Genomic DNA, 12,110 nt, shown 5'->3' on the forward strand with positions numbered 1-12,110 from the left:
GACTCCCGCAGCACCTCGGACTCCCCCTCCCTCCTGTCCCTGGTACATCTGGTGAATAGCGGGCAGCACAGAGCAGCACCACGCCACCCGTGACGGCTGCCAAAAGGGACCCAGGTCGCAGGGCAGGAATCGCTGGAGGCCGCCTCCACTACTGGTACACCGTTTGGGGAACCACCTAAATCTAGCATCAGGGCCCGGAAGGGCAGAAAGTCAAACACCAATTAAGTTGGCATGGGTGCAGGGCACTGCATAATGATAGGGGCTGGGGCACAGACTGTATATATGTTTTCACATTAAACACCTGTGCACAATGTTACAACAGTCCCGGTGCTCTGTCAGTCGGGTGTGAGGGGTGGGCTGGGCTGGACAGAGCTGGCTGCAGAGGGGATGCAGGGGAAAGGGGCAGGATGGACGGGCATTGGGCATGGCACAGGGTGCCCAGGTTCGCCAGCGCTCACCACTCCGGTGTCCCAGCACGATCCCTCCCCCCCACCGACCCTTCCTCCGCCACCCCAGGGACCCGATGGGACTGTGCGATGGACTGGCCAACTCACATGCAGGGGGTCACCCAGGCGGATGGGGGAGGGGGGAGGGGGGGGGGGGGGGGGAGTGCTGCCGTGGGCAGGAGTCAGACAAACTAGTAACGGAGCCGGAAAAAGGCCAACGAGGTGTTTGAGACCTTCTACTGGGAGCTGGACACCTCTGAGCCCCCAGCCGGGGATTTGGGATGAAACAGTTCCTCGATGAATTGGACATGCCAGTCGTGGGGGAGGAATGGAGACTGGGTCGGGAAGCGCCGCTGGAACTGGGACAGGTCATGGAGAGTTTCAGCTCCATGGAGGTGGGGAAGGCACCGGGACCAGACGGATTCCCGGCGGGCTTGTCCAGGAAATGTTCGCGGTCTCGGTGGCGAAGGGCACCGTGCCACCCAGGCTGGCACAAACCTCAATCTCACTGATCCCCAAAGAGGACAAAGACCCAACAGAATGCGGGTCCTCCAGACCCATTTCGCTGCTAAACATCGACTCAAAAATCCTGGATAAGATCCGGGCCAAAAGACTGGAGGACTGAATACCAGAGGTGGTGTAGGAGACCAGACGGGCTTTGTAAAGGGTAGACAGCTAACATCGAACATTAGCCGCCTGCTGAACGTGATAAAGACCCCATCCGGGGAGAGAACACCTGAGGTGATCGTCTCCCTGGACACAGGAGGGGCCTTTGACAGAGTCGAGTGGAAGTACGTCATCGAGGTACTGGAGCGGTTCCGGCTTGGAACAGGGATCACCGCCTGGATGAAACTCCTGTATAACGTTCCCACTGCGAGCGTACGGACAAACACCACCAGCTCTAAATACTTCCAGCTACACAGAGGCACGAGGCAGGGATGTCCGTTATCCCCGCTGCTGTTCACTCTGGTGACCGAACCACTGGCGATCGGGCTCAGGGCGACACAGAATTGGAAGGGGATCCGGAGAGGAGGCAGAGAACACACGCGGATGACTTCTCCTTTACATCTCGGACCCACAAAGCAGCACGGAGGGAACCATGGTGCTCTCGAAAGAGTTTGGAACCTTCTCGGACTAAAAACTCAACCTGAGGAAAACGGAGATGTTCCTGGTGAACCGCAAGGGGGAGGGGCAGAGATGGGCAGAGATGGAGGGGGAGGGACAGAGCTGGAGGGGGAGGGGCAGAGCAGGAGGGTGGAGGGACAGAGCTGGAGGGCGGAGGGACAGAGCTGGAGAGGGGAAGGGCAGAGGTGGAGAGGAGGAGGGCAGAGCTAGGGGGAGGGGCAGATCTTGGGCGTGGCAGAGCTGGATGGTGAGGGGCAGAGATGGAGGGGGAGAGGGATAGAGCTAGAGGCGGTTGGGCAGAGCTGGAAGGGGGAGGAGCAGAGCTCGAAGGGGTGGGGCTGAGCTGGAGGGGGTGAGGCAGAGCTTGTAGGGGGAGGGTCAGAGCTGGAGGGGGAGGGTCAGAGCAGGAGGGGGGGAGGGACAGAGGGGGAGGAGCAGAGCTGGAGGGGGAGGGGCAGAGCTGGAGTGGGTGGGGCAGAGCTTGTAGGGGGAGGGGCAGAACTGGAAGGGGAGGGGCAGAGCTGGAAGGGGAGAGCCCCAGCTGTAGGGGGTGGGGCAGAGCTGGAGTGGGAGGGGCAGAGTTGGAGGGGAGGGGCAGAGCTGGAAGGGGGAGGGGCAGAGCTGGAAGGGGAGAGCCCCAGCTGTAGGGGGAGGTACAGAGCTGGAGGGGGAGGGCCAGAGCTGTTGGAGGAGAGGCAGAGCTGGAGGGGGATGGGCAGAGCTGGAAGGGAGGGGTGGAACTGGAGGGGGAGGGGCAGAGCTGGAAGGGGGAGGAGCAGTGCTGTAGGGGGAGGGGCAGAGCTGGAAGGGAGGGCCAGAGCTTGAAGGGGGAGGGGCAGAGCAGGAAGGGGGAGGTGCAGAACTGGAAAGGGCAGGGGCAGAGCTGGAGTGGGGTGGGGCAGAGCTGGAGTGGGGTGGGGCAGAGCTGGAGAGGGGAGGTACAGAGCTGGAAGGGGAGGTACAGAGCTGGAGGGGGAGGGGCAGAGCTGGAGGGAGATGGGCAGAGCTGGAAGGGAGGGGTGGAACTGGAGGGGGAGGGGCAGAGCTGGAAGGGGGAGGAGCAGTGCTGTAGGGGGAGGGGCAGAGCTGGAGGGGGGTGGGCAGAGCTGTAGAGGAGGGGCAGATCTGTAGGGGGAGGGGCAGAGCTGGAAGGGGAGGGGCAGAGTTGGAAGGTGAGGGACAGAGCTGGAAGGGGAGGGGTGGAGTGGGAGGGGGAGGGTCGGAGCTGGAGCTGGAGGGGCAGAGGGGGAGGGGCAGAGGGGGAGGGGGAGGGGCTGAAGGGGGAAGGGGAGAGCCCCAGGTGTAGGGGGTGGGGCAGAGCTGGAGTGGGAGGGGCAGAGTTGGAGGGGAGGGGCAGAGCTGGAAGGGGAGGGGCAGAGCTGGAAGGGGGAGGGGCAGAGCTGGAAGGGGAGGGGCAGAGCTGGAGTGGGAGGGGCAGAGCTGGAAGGGTAGGGGGTGGGGCAGAGCTGGAGTGGGAGGGGCAGAGCTGGAGTGGGAGGGGCAGAGCTGGAAGGGGAGGGGCAGAGCTGGAAGGGGGAGGGGCAGAGCTTGAAGGGGGAGGGGCAGAGCTGGAAGGGGAGGGGCAGAGCTGGATGGGGAGGGCCAGAGCTTGAAGGGGGAGGGGCAGAGCAGGAAGGGGGAGGTGCAGAACTGGAAAGGGCAGGGGCAGAGCTGGAGTGGGGTGGGGCAGAGCTGGAGGGGGAGGTACAGAGCTGGAGGGGGAGGGGCAGAGCTGGAGGGGGAGGTGCAGAGCTGGAGGGGGAGGTGCAGAGCTGGAGCAGGAGGGGGAGGGGCAGAAAAGGAATTGAGAGGGGCAGAACTGGAAGGGGGAGGGGCATAGCTGGAGAGGGGAGGTACAGAGCTGGAGGGGGAGGGCCAGAGCTGGAGGGGGGTGGGCAGAGCTGTAGAGGAGGGGCAGATCTGTAGGGGGAGGGGCAGAGATGGAGGGGGAGGTGCAGAGCTGGAGGGGGAGGGGCAGAGCTGGAAGGGGGAGGGGCAGTGCTTGAAGGGGGAGGGGCAGAAAAGGAATTGAGAGGGGCAGAACTGGAAGGGGAGGGGCAGAGCAGGATAGGGGAGGTGCAGGGCTGGAGGGGGAGTGCCAGAGCTGGAAGGGGAGGGGCAGAGTTGGAAGGTAAGGGACAGAGCTGGAAGGGGAGGGGTGGAGTGGGAGGGGGAGGGTCAGAGCTGGAGCTGGAGCTGGAGGGGCAGAGGGGGAGGGGCAGAGGGGGAGGGGGAGGGGGAGGGGCAGAGGGGGAGGGGGAGGGGGAGGGGCAGAGGGGGAGGGGCAGAGGGGGAGGGGCAGAGGGGGATGGGGAGACAGAGATGTAGGAGGAGGGGCAGAGCTGTAGGGGGAGGGGAAGAGCTAGGGGGAGGGGCAGAGCTGGAGGGGGAAGGGCAGAGCTGGAAGGGGGTGGGGCAGTGCTTGTAGGGGGAGGGGCAGAAAAGGAATTGAGAGGGGCAGAACTGGAAGGGGAGGGACAGAGCTGGGGAGGTGCAGGGCTGGAGGGGGAGGGGCAGAGGGAGAAGGGGCAGAGCTGGAGGGGGAGGGCAGAGCTGGAGGGGGAGGGGGAGGGGGAGGGCAGAGCTAGACGGGGAGGGGCAGAGAGGTAGGGGTAGGGGCAGAGCTGGAGGAGGTGGGGGAGGGACAGAGGGGGAGAGCTGGAGGGCGCAGGGACAGAGCTGGAGGGCGGAGGGACAGAGCTGGAGAGGGAGGGGCAGAGCTGGAGTGGGAGGGGCAGAGCTGGAGGAGCTGCCGTTTATACAGGCCCGACTCAAATTCCACTACTTGGGGATCCAAATTGCCCATGACTGGACACGAATCCACAAGTGGAACCTGACCAAGCTGACGGAGGAAGTTAAAAAGGACCTGCAGAGATGGAACACACTCCCACTCTCCCTGGCAGGTGAATACTGATGCAAAGTACTGATTTATATCCGTGCCCATGTCCTCTGGCTCTGCACAAAGATTCCCTCCTCTGTCCTTGAGTGGGCCAACCCTGGCTACCCTCTAGCTCTTTATGTACGAATAAAAAGCCTTGCGACTTTCCCTAATAATGTTTGCCAATGACTTTTCGTGACCTTTTTTAGCCCTCCTGACCCCTTCCTTAAGCTCCTTCGTACTTTCCTTATATTCCTCGCGGGCTTCACGTTTCCCAGCCTTCTCGCCCTTACAAATGCTTCCTTTTGGACTGGGCTCACAATACCCCCCGTTATCCAAGATTCCTGAAACTTGCCGTACTTATCCATCTTCCTCACAGGAATATGCCGGTCCTGAATTCCTATCAACTGGCATTTCAAAGCCTCCCACATGCCAGATGTTGATTTACTCTGAAACATCTGCCCCCAATCTAGATTATTCAGTTCCGGCCTAATACTGTTGTAATTAGCCTTCCCCAATTTAGCACCGTTACCTGAGGGCTACTCTTACCTTTATCCAATAAAACTTAAAACTTACTGAATTGTGATCACTGTTCCCGAAATGCTCCCCTTCCCTAGTTGGACTATCCACATATTGTTTGAAGAAGCTCTCCTGGATGCTCCTTCCAAACTCTTACCCATCCACACCCCGAGCACCTGTGAGTCCCAGTCAATATAGGAGAAGTTAAAACCACCCCACCACAACAACCCTGTTGCTTTTGCACCTTTCTAAAATTCATCGACATATCTGCTCCTCTATCTCCCGCCAGCTGTTGGGAGGCCTCTGGTAAACCCCAACATTGTGTCTGCACCCTTCCTTTCCTGAACTCTACACATATTGCCTTGATGCATGGGCCCTCTGAGGTATACTCCCGCAGTATAGCTGTGAAATTCTCCTTAACCAGTAGTGCAACCCCCCCACCCCTTCATAGCCCTCTCTATCCCTCCTGAAACATCTAAATCCTGGAAGGTTTAGCTGCCAATCTCCCCCCCTCGCTCTGACTATCCCTCCTCTCTCTAACACTACCCATCTCTAATACTACCCCTCTCTCTGACTGTCCCCTCTCTCTGTCTCTCCTCTATCACTCCCCACTCTCTAACACTTCCCCTCTCTCTAACTGTCCCTTTTCTCTCTAAAACTCCCCCTCTCTCTACACTCCACATCTCTCTAACACTCCCTCTCTCTCTAACACTCCCTCTCTCTCTAACACTCCCCATCTCCCTAACACTCCCCACCTCTCTAACACTCCCCATCTCCCTAACACTCCCCCTCTCTCTACACTCCCCCTCTCCCTAACACTCCCCCTCTTTCTAACACTCCCCCTCTCTCTAACACTCCCCATCTAACATTATTGGTAGAGGGATTGAGTTCCGGAGTCGGGAGGTCATGTTGCAGCTGTACAGAACTCTGGTCCGGCCGCATTTGGAGTATTGCGTACAGTTCTGGTCACCGCATTATAGGAAGGACGTGGAGGCTTTGGAGCGGGTGCAGAGGAGATTTACCAGGATGTTGCCTGGTATGGAGGGAAAATCTTATGAGGAAAGGCTGACGGACTTGAGGTTGTTTTCGTTGGAGAGAAGAAGGTTAAGAGGAGACTTAATAGAGGCATACAAAATGATCAGGGGGTTGGATAGGGTGGACAGTGAGAGCCTTCTCCCGCGGATGGATATGGCTGGCACGAGGGGACATAACTTTAAACTGAGGGGTAATAGATATAGGACAGAGGTCAGAGGTAGGTTCTTTACGCAAAGAGTAGTGAGGCCGTGGAATGCCCTACCTGCTACAGTAGTGAACTCGCCAACATTGAGGGCATTTAAAAGTTTATTGGATAAACATATGGATGATAATGGCATAGTGTAGATTAGATGGCTTTTGTTTCGGTGCAACATCGTGGGCCGAAGGGCCTGTACTGCGCTGTATTGTTCTATGTTCTATGTTCTATCTCTCTAACCCTCCCCCTCTCTTGAACCCTCCCCCTCTCTCTGGCTTTCCCTCCTCTCTCTAACACTTCCCATCTCCCTCACACTTCCCTCTCTCTACACTCCCCCTCTCTCTGACACTCCTCTCTCTAACTCGCCCCATCTTTCTAACACTCCCCTCTCTTTAACCCACACCGTCTCTCTGACTATCCCTACTCTCTCTAATACTCCCTGTCTCTAATACTCCCCCTCTCTCTGACTGGCCCCCTCTCTCCTCTCCCTCTGTCTCTCCTCTATCCCTCCCCAATGTCTAACACCCCCTCCTCTCTCTAGCTGTACCTCTTCTCTCGAACACTCTCTCTCGCTCTACACTCCCCATCTCTTGAACACTCCCTCTCTCTCTACAATCCCCATCTCCCTAACACTCCCCATCTCCCTAACACTCCCCCTCTCTCTAACACTCCCCCTCTCGCTCTAACACTCAGCCTCTCTCTAACACTCCCCATCTGTCTAACACTCCCCCTCTCTCTAACCCTACCCCTCTCTCTGATTTTCCCTCCTCTCTCTAACTCTCCCCTCTCTCTAACACCCACCCTCTCTCGAAACCCCCCCCCCCCTCTCTCTCTAACAATCTGCCTCTCCCCCTCTCTCTAACACCCCCTCTATTTGACTCACTTACTCTCTCTAACTCACCCTCTCTCCATCTGTCTAACCGTCTCCCTCTGGGCAACTGCCCCCCTCTCTAATTGTCGCTCACTCTAACAGTCCATCTCTTCCTAGCTATATCCCTCTTTCTATCTCTCCCCTTTTCTCTATCTCTCCTTTTCTCTCTGTCTCTCCACCTCTCTTTAGTTCTCCCTTCTCTCTATCTAAAATTTAAGGGGCATCTTGACAAATACATGAATAGGATGGGAATAGAGGGATACGGACCCAGGAAGTGTCGAAGATTTTAATTTAGACGGGCAACATGGTCGGCACGGGCTTGGAGGGCCGAAGGGTCTGTTCCTGTGCTGTACATTTCTTTGTTCTTTGTAACACTCACCCTCTCTCTCGCGGCCTAATGCCTCTAACTCAGCCCACTCTCTTACTCTCCCCTCTCTCTCTCTCTAACTCCATTACCGTTGATAGACTAATATCCCGAACCGAGTGAGAAATCAGAAACGGACAAGAGGGGCTGAATAATGAAGCCAGTTTTATTCACATGATTCAGAAACCCGGGGGTCAGGGGTTATTGGGCCAACACAGTGCAGCTGAATTACAGAATTACAGAAATCACAGTTAGCGTCATGCAGAGTAATTGCTGGATATCGCAGTGGGTCACATAATTTCTGGATACGTGTCTCAACTCGCAGCACTTCAGAAAAAGGTCACAATATGTAGGGAGCTCTAGAACGTCCGCAGCACAGGTAATCCAAAGGACAGAGCTCGGTAAAACTGATCTCCCTTGATTTACATTGTGTAGGTCGGCATGTTCGTTTAGTTAAATCGCAGGGGGCAACTGTGAAGCAGAATGGAAGAGTTAATTGATAATCCTTTCAGAAACCAGAGCTCCCAACTGTGATCAGGGCGATGCCCCAATTCTAACCTAACTGAGGTTTCTGGAGACCAGAACTGTACACAGTGCTCCCAGTTTTGTCTAACTGAGGGATATGGAGACCAGAACTGTACACCGTGCCCCCCAGTGTTGTCTAACTGAGGGATATGGAGACCAGAACTGTGCACAGTGCTCCCAGTGTGGACTAACTGAGGATATGGAGACCAGAACTGTGCACAGTGCTCCCAGTGTGGTCTAACTGAGGATATGGAGACCAGAACTGTGCACAGTGCTCCCAGTGTGGTCTAACTGAGGATATGGAGACCAGAACTGTGCACAGTGCTCCCAGTGTGGTCTTACCTAGGGAGACGGACACCTGAACTGTGCACAGTGCTCCCAGTGTGGTCTCAGCGAGGGATATGGAGACCAGAACTGTGCACAGTGCTTCCAGTGTGATCTAACTGAGGGATACGGAGACCAGAACGGTGCACAGTGCTCCCACTGTGGTCTAACTGAGGATTCTGGAGACCAGAACTGTACACAGTGCTCCCAGTTTTGTCTACCTGAGGGATATGGAGACCAGAACTGTACACTGTACTCCCAGTGTGGTCTAACTGAGGGATATGGAGACCAGAACTGTACACAGTGCCCCCCAGTGTGGTCTAACTGAGGGACATGGAGACCAGAACTGTACACAGTGCTCCCAGTGTGGTGAAAAGCAATGATATTGAAGCCAGGACAGTACACAGTGGTCCAGGTGGGTTCTAACCGAGGGATATGGGGACCAGGACAGCGAGCACATATGCTCAATACAGGAATCAAGAGAGCTTTCTGTAGTTCCTCATGCACATGCACACACACACGCACATGCACACACACACGCGCACACACACACACTGAGATCTGGCCCCATCTTGGCACAACCTGATGCCCATGTGAATTTTTCGACATGGTGTACTTTGAGATATACTCACCTTGCCTGTTCACATTCGCAATGTATCCCTGGCCAGCTCTGGGCTGTATCAGCACCAGGAACCCCAGCAGCAAAAACAGTCCTTTCATCGTTCTCCACTGATCTCCTCCCGGTCACAGTGAGATAGCTGGGGCACAGGAGCCCTTTATATCAACACGTCGAGCCTGCTGTGGTTAATAATCACACACACACGACGCGGGTAGGCTCCACCTTGGACAGGTCGAATGGACGTGTTCGACATTAACTGGAATCAAATCGGTTTCTCATTAATAAATGGAGGGATAAGTCTGAATAATGATTGAACTGGAAAGGCATTGCAAGAATGTTTTGCTGTTTCATATAAGAATCATACAACAGACCATTTAGCCAATGGCGCCACTTTTGTCAATGATGTCAAATCTGTGTCACCTGGTTCCATAATTCTGCATCCTGGCTGGCAGAGGGCATTGAGAGGGTTAATGTCCAGTGTTTGCCCCGTCACGCAACAGGGTCTGGGGGGGGGGGTCAAGGGTTATATGAACATAGGAGCTGGGGGAGCCATTCAGCCCCTCTAGCCTGTCCCACCGTTCAATGAGATCATTGGCTGATCTGAGTCTCTCTGAATGGTCCGGGGGCCAGTCCCTCTGCAAGACATGGCTGAGGTGGGGGGGGGGGGGGGGTGGGGAGTGGTTGGGGGGTGTTGGAGACGGCTGGCACTGGACCAGCCTGGGGCTTCGGCTCTTCACACTGTTTACATTGGAGTCACCAGATGTCCATGTGCTCCTCCCACTCCCGATAACCTCACCTTCCACCTCCCTGACAATCTGAGGGGGAGGCCAGGGCGGCTTGCAACCAATCGGGTCGCTGCGGAGCATGGAGTCACGCGTTGGCCGGACTGGGTTAAGATGGCAGATTGACCTTGGCTGAAGGGACACAAAGAAATCTGTCTGGGATTAATGTGGAATTTTCAATATATCACTGTAGGTATTTGGTGCAGTAAGGGTTAAACACCGGTGTTAATGTGTGTGTGACTGCTGCAGTCATGTTTCATAAAGAAACCCTAGTTTGAATGGCAAGGGTGTTTTATGAGCCAGGAGTGCAATTAGAGCATGGTAAAAAGTTTGAGCTGATGTAGATGGTTGGGATGAAGGGGAGTCCCTGTGGAGTTCATTAGATTTCAGTTTGGTAGGGTGATGTCATTACTGGGTGGAACCAATGCATCAGGAATGCTGGAGAAATCAGGTAGGTGGAGTTTTTGAATGAAGTTGAGAGTCCAGGTCAAATAGTGTTGCTCTCCCTGCACTTCAGTTAAAATAGATTAACAGGGCGGGATTCTCCCTATTCCCCCAATGGCTCGACGCCGGGCCAAAACAATGGCGCGAAACACTCCAGCGTCGGGACAACCGGAAGTTGCAGAATCCTCCGCACTTCCGGGGGAGAGGCCAGCGCATGCGCAAACCGGCTGGCGTATTCTGACACATGCGCAGGGGGGTGTCTTCTTCACGCCAGCCATGGTGGAGCTCTAGCTCTACAGAGGCCGACGTGGAAGGAAGAAGCCCGCCCGCAGATTGGTGGGCCCCGATCGTGGGCCAGGCCACCGTTGATCCCCACCGCGCCCCCCTCCCCTCCCCGAGGACCGCACCAGCTGGCCTACCAGCCAGGTCCCGTCGTGTGGGACCATGTCCATTTCACGCCGGCGGGACAGGCCAGAAACCGATGGCCGTTCGGCCCATCGGGGCCCGGAGAATTACCAAGGGGGCCGCTGCCAATGGCCCCCGACCGACGCTGCGTGATCCCCGCCCCCGCCTGAAAACCTGCGCTGTAGAATACGGCAGCCGGTGTCGGAGCGGGATTCACGCCGGGCCCCGCGGTTTCTCGGACCCGGCGTGGTGTCGGAGAAACCCACCCACAGTCTTTAAAGCAGTGTAACTTTTCTGAGAACAATGGGGAGCTGAAACAAGCTGCGAAAAACCTTCTGGAGAGATGCAGCCAGAGTTTCTGCATGGGTCTGACATGGGTCAGATCATATCTCAAAGCACCGTCAAGAGATCGCTCTTTCTCAAAGAAACAGCTCTGTAAAGTAAGTATTCCTGAGTGTCAATGGTTGTTACAGCAGATTTAGAGCTGAGGTGGTTTATTTCTTGCTGATGTAGTGGGAATAAAGATAGCAGTTCAGGGTATTGTATTCATTGTATTGGGCAGTATTGTTTAAAGGGTAATAGTAAGTTATTTTCAATGTGATGGTATAGGTATTTTAATACTATGTTGGTAATAATGTTTGTTTCAATCGACCACATCCCCATTTGTTTGTGAAATCTCTCCTGGAGCAAGGAATCCTCTCCTCACAGTCTGACAAAATTAAAATAACATTTTGGGGTTCCTGTGGAGTATCCTAGCCACTGTTGGGGTCCGGTCTGGGACCAACATATGTCCCTTCTAAACCCTTTCCATTCCACCCCCCCCAGGTCCCTTCACCCTATCTTCCCTGGGGGAGGGGGGTCCAAGCATCACAGGTTGATGACCAAGAGCCATTATTGCCCGCAGGGGGTGAAAGACAAACATGTTATCTGGCGAATACACCTGTGCCCATCCAGATGCCATGAGCTACATTGTTGTCCCGGTAGACACCGCGGGCCCACTCAGGCATGTCCCCCACCCACCCCTACACCGTTGGTATTCGACCCCGTTGGTGCCCGTGATCCTGGTGCCCTCCCTGTGCCGGGGCACCATTGGACTGCACTGCCGTCACTGGGGGCTGCTGTCGGTGTGGCCCCGGGTTGTGCCCGGGTACGTGGTGTGGTCGTGGGGGAGGGGAGCAATTCACACGGCCGTGGTCACAGCGTGCACACAGAGGCTGAGGTGGGTGGCCAGCAAGTTGACCGCCATAATGGCAGTCTCTATGTGGGCACTGCCTCTGTCCTGTTGGGGGACTCGCCGTCTGCCCGGTCTGTTCCGTCCCCACCTCACGGTCCTGCGAGGGCAGCCCCCCCACCCCGCAGCCAGGAGGGCCAGTGTCCGATCCGGAAACCGGCAGTCACCCCACGCCACTCCCTCCCTCCAATCTCTCTGCCGCTGCAACCAGCACAGTGCTCCCGGTGTGGTCTAACCGAGGGATATGGAGACCAGAACTGTGCACAGTGCCCCCGGTGTGGTCTAACCGAGGGATATGGAGACCAGAACTCTGCACAGTGCTCCAAGTGTGGTCTAACTGAGGGAT

At 56.3% G+C, this 12,110-nt stretch overlaps 1 long non-coding RNA gene across 1 annotated transcript; it reads right to left on the reverse strand.

The window, feature by feature from the left end:
• Nucleotides 1-7,582: 7,582 nt before the first annotated feature.
• On the reverse strand, nucleotides 7,583-9,154 carry LOC140395872 (uncharacterized). The gene is made up of 2 exons (XR_011936349.1): nucleotides 8,916-9,154; nucleotides 7,583-7,905 (listed from the first exon to the last, which is right to left on the reverse strand). It is a non-coding gene; the product is annotated as an uncharacterized lncRNA (long non-coding RNA).
• Nucleotides 9,155-12,110: the final 2,956 nt, after the last annotated feature.

The sequence above is a fragment of the Scyliorhinus torazame genome, chromosome 19 (genome assembly GCF_047496885.1).
Source record: "Scyliorhinus torazame isolate Kashiwa2021f chromosome 19, sScyTor2.1, whole genome shotgun sequence".
Classification (NCBI taxonomy): Eukaryota; Metazoa; Chordata; class Chondrichthyes; order Carcharhiniformes; family Scyliorhinidae; genus Scyliorhinus; species Scyliorhinus torazame.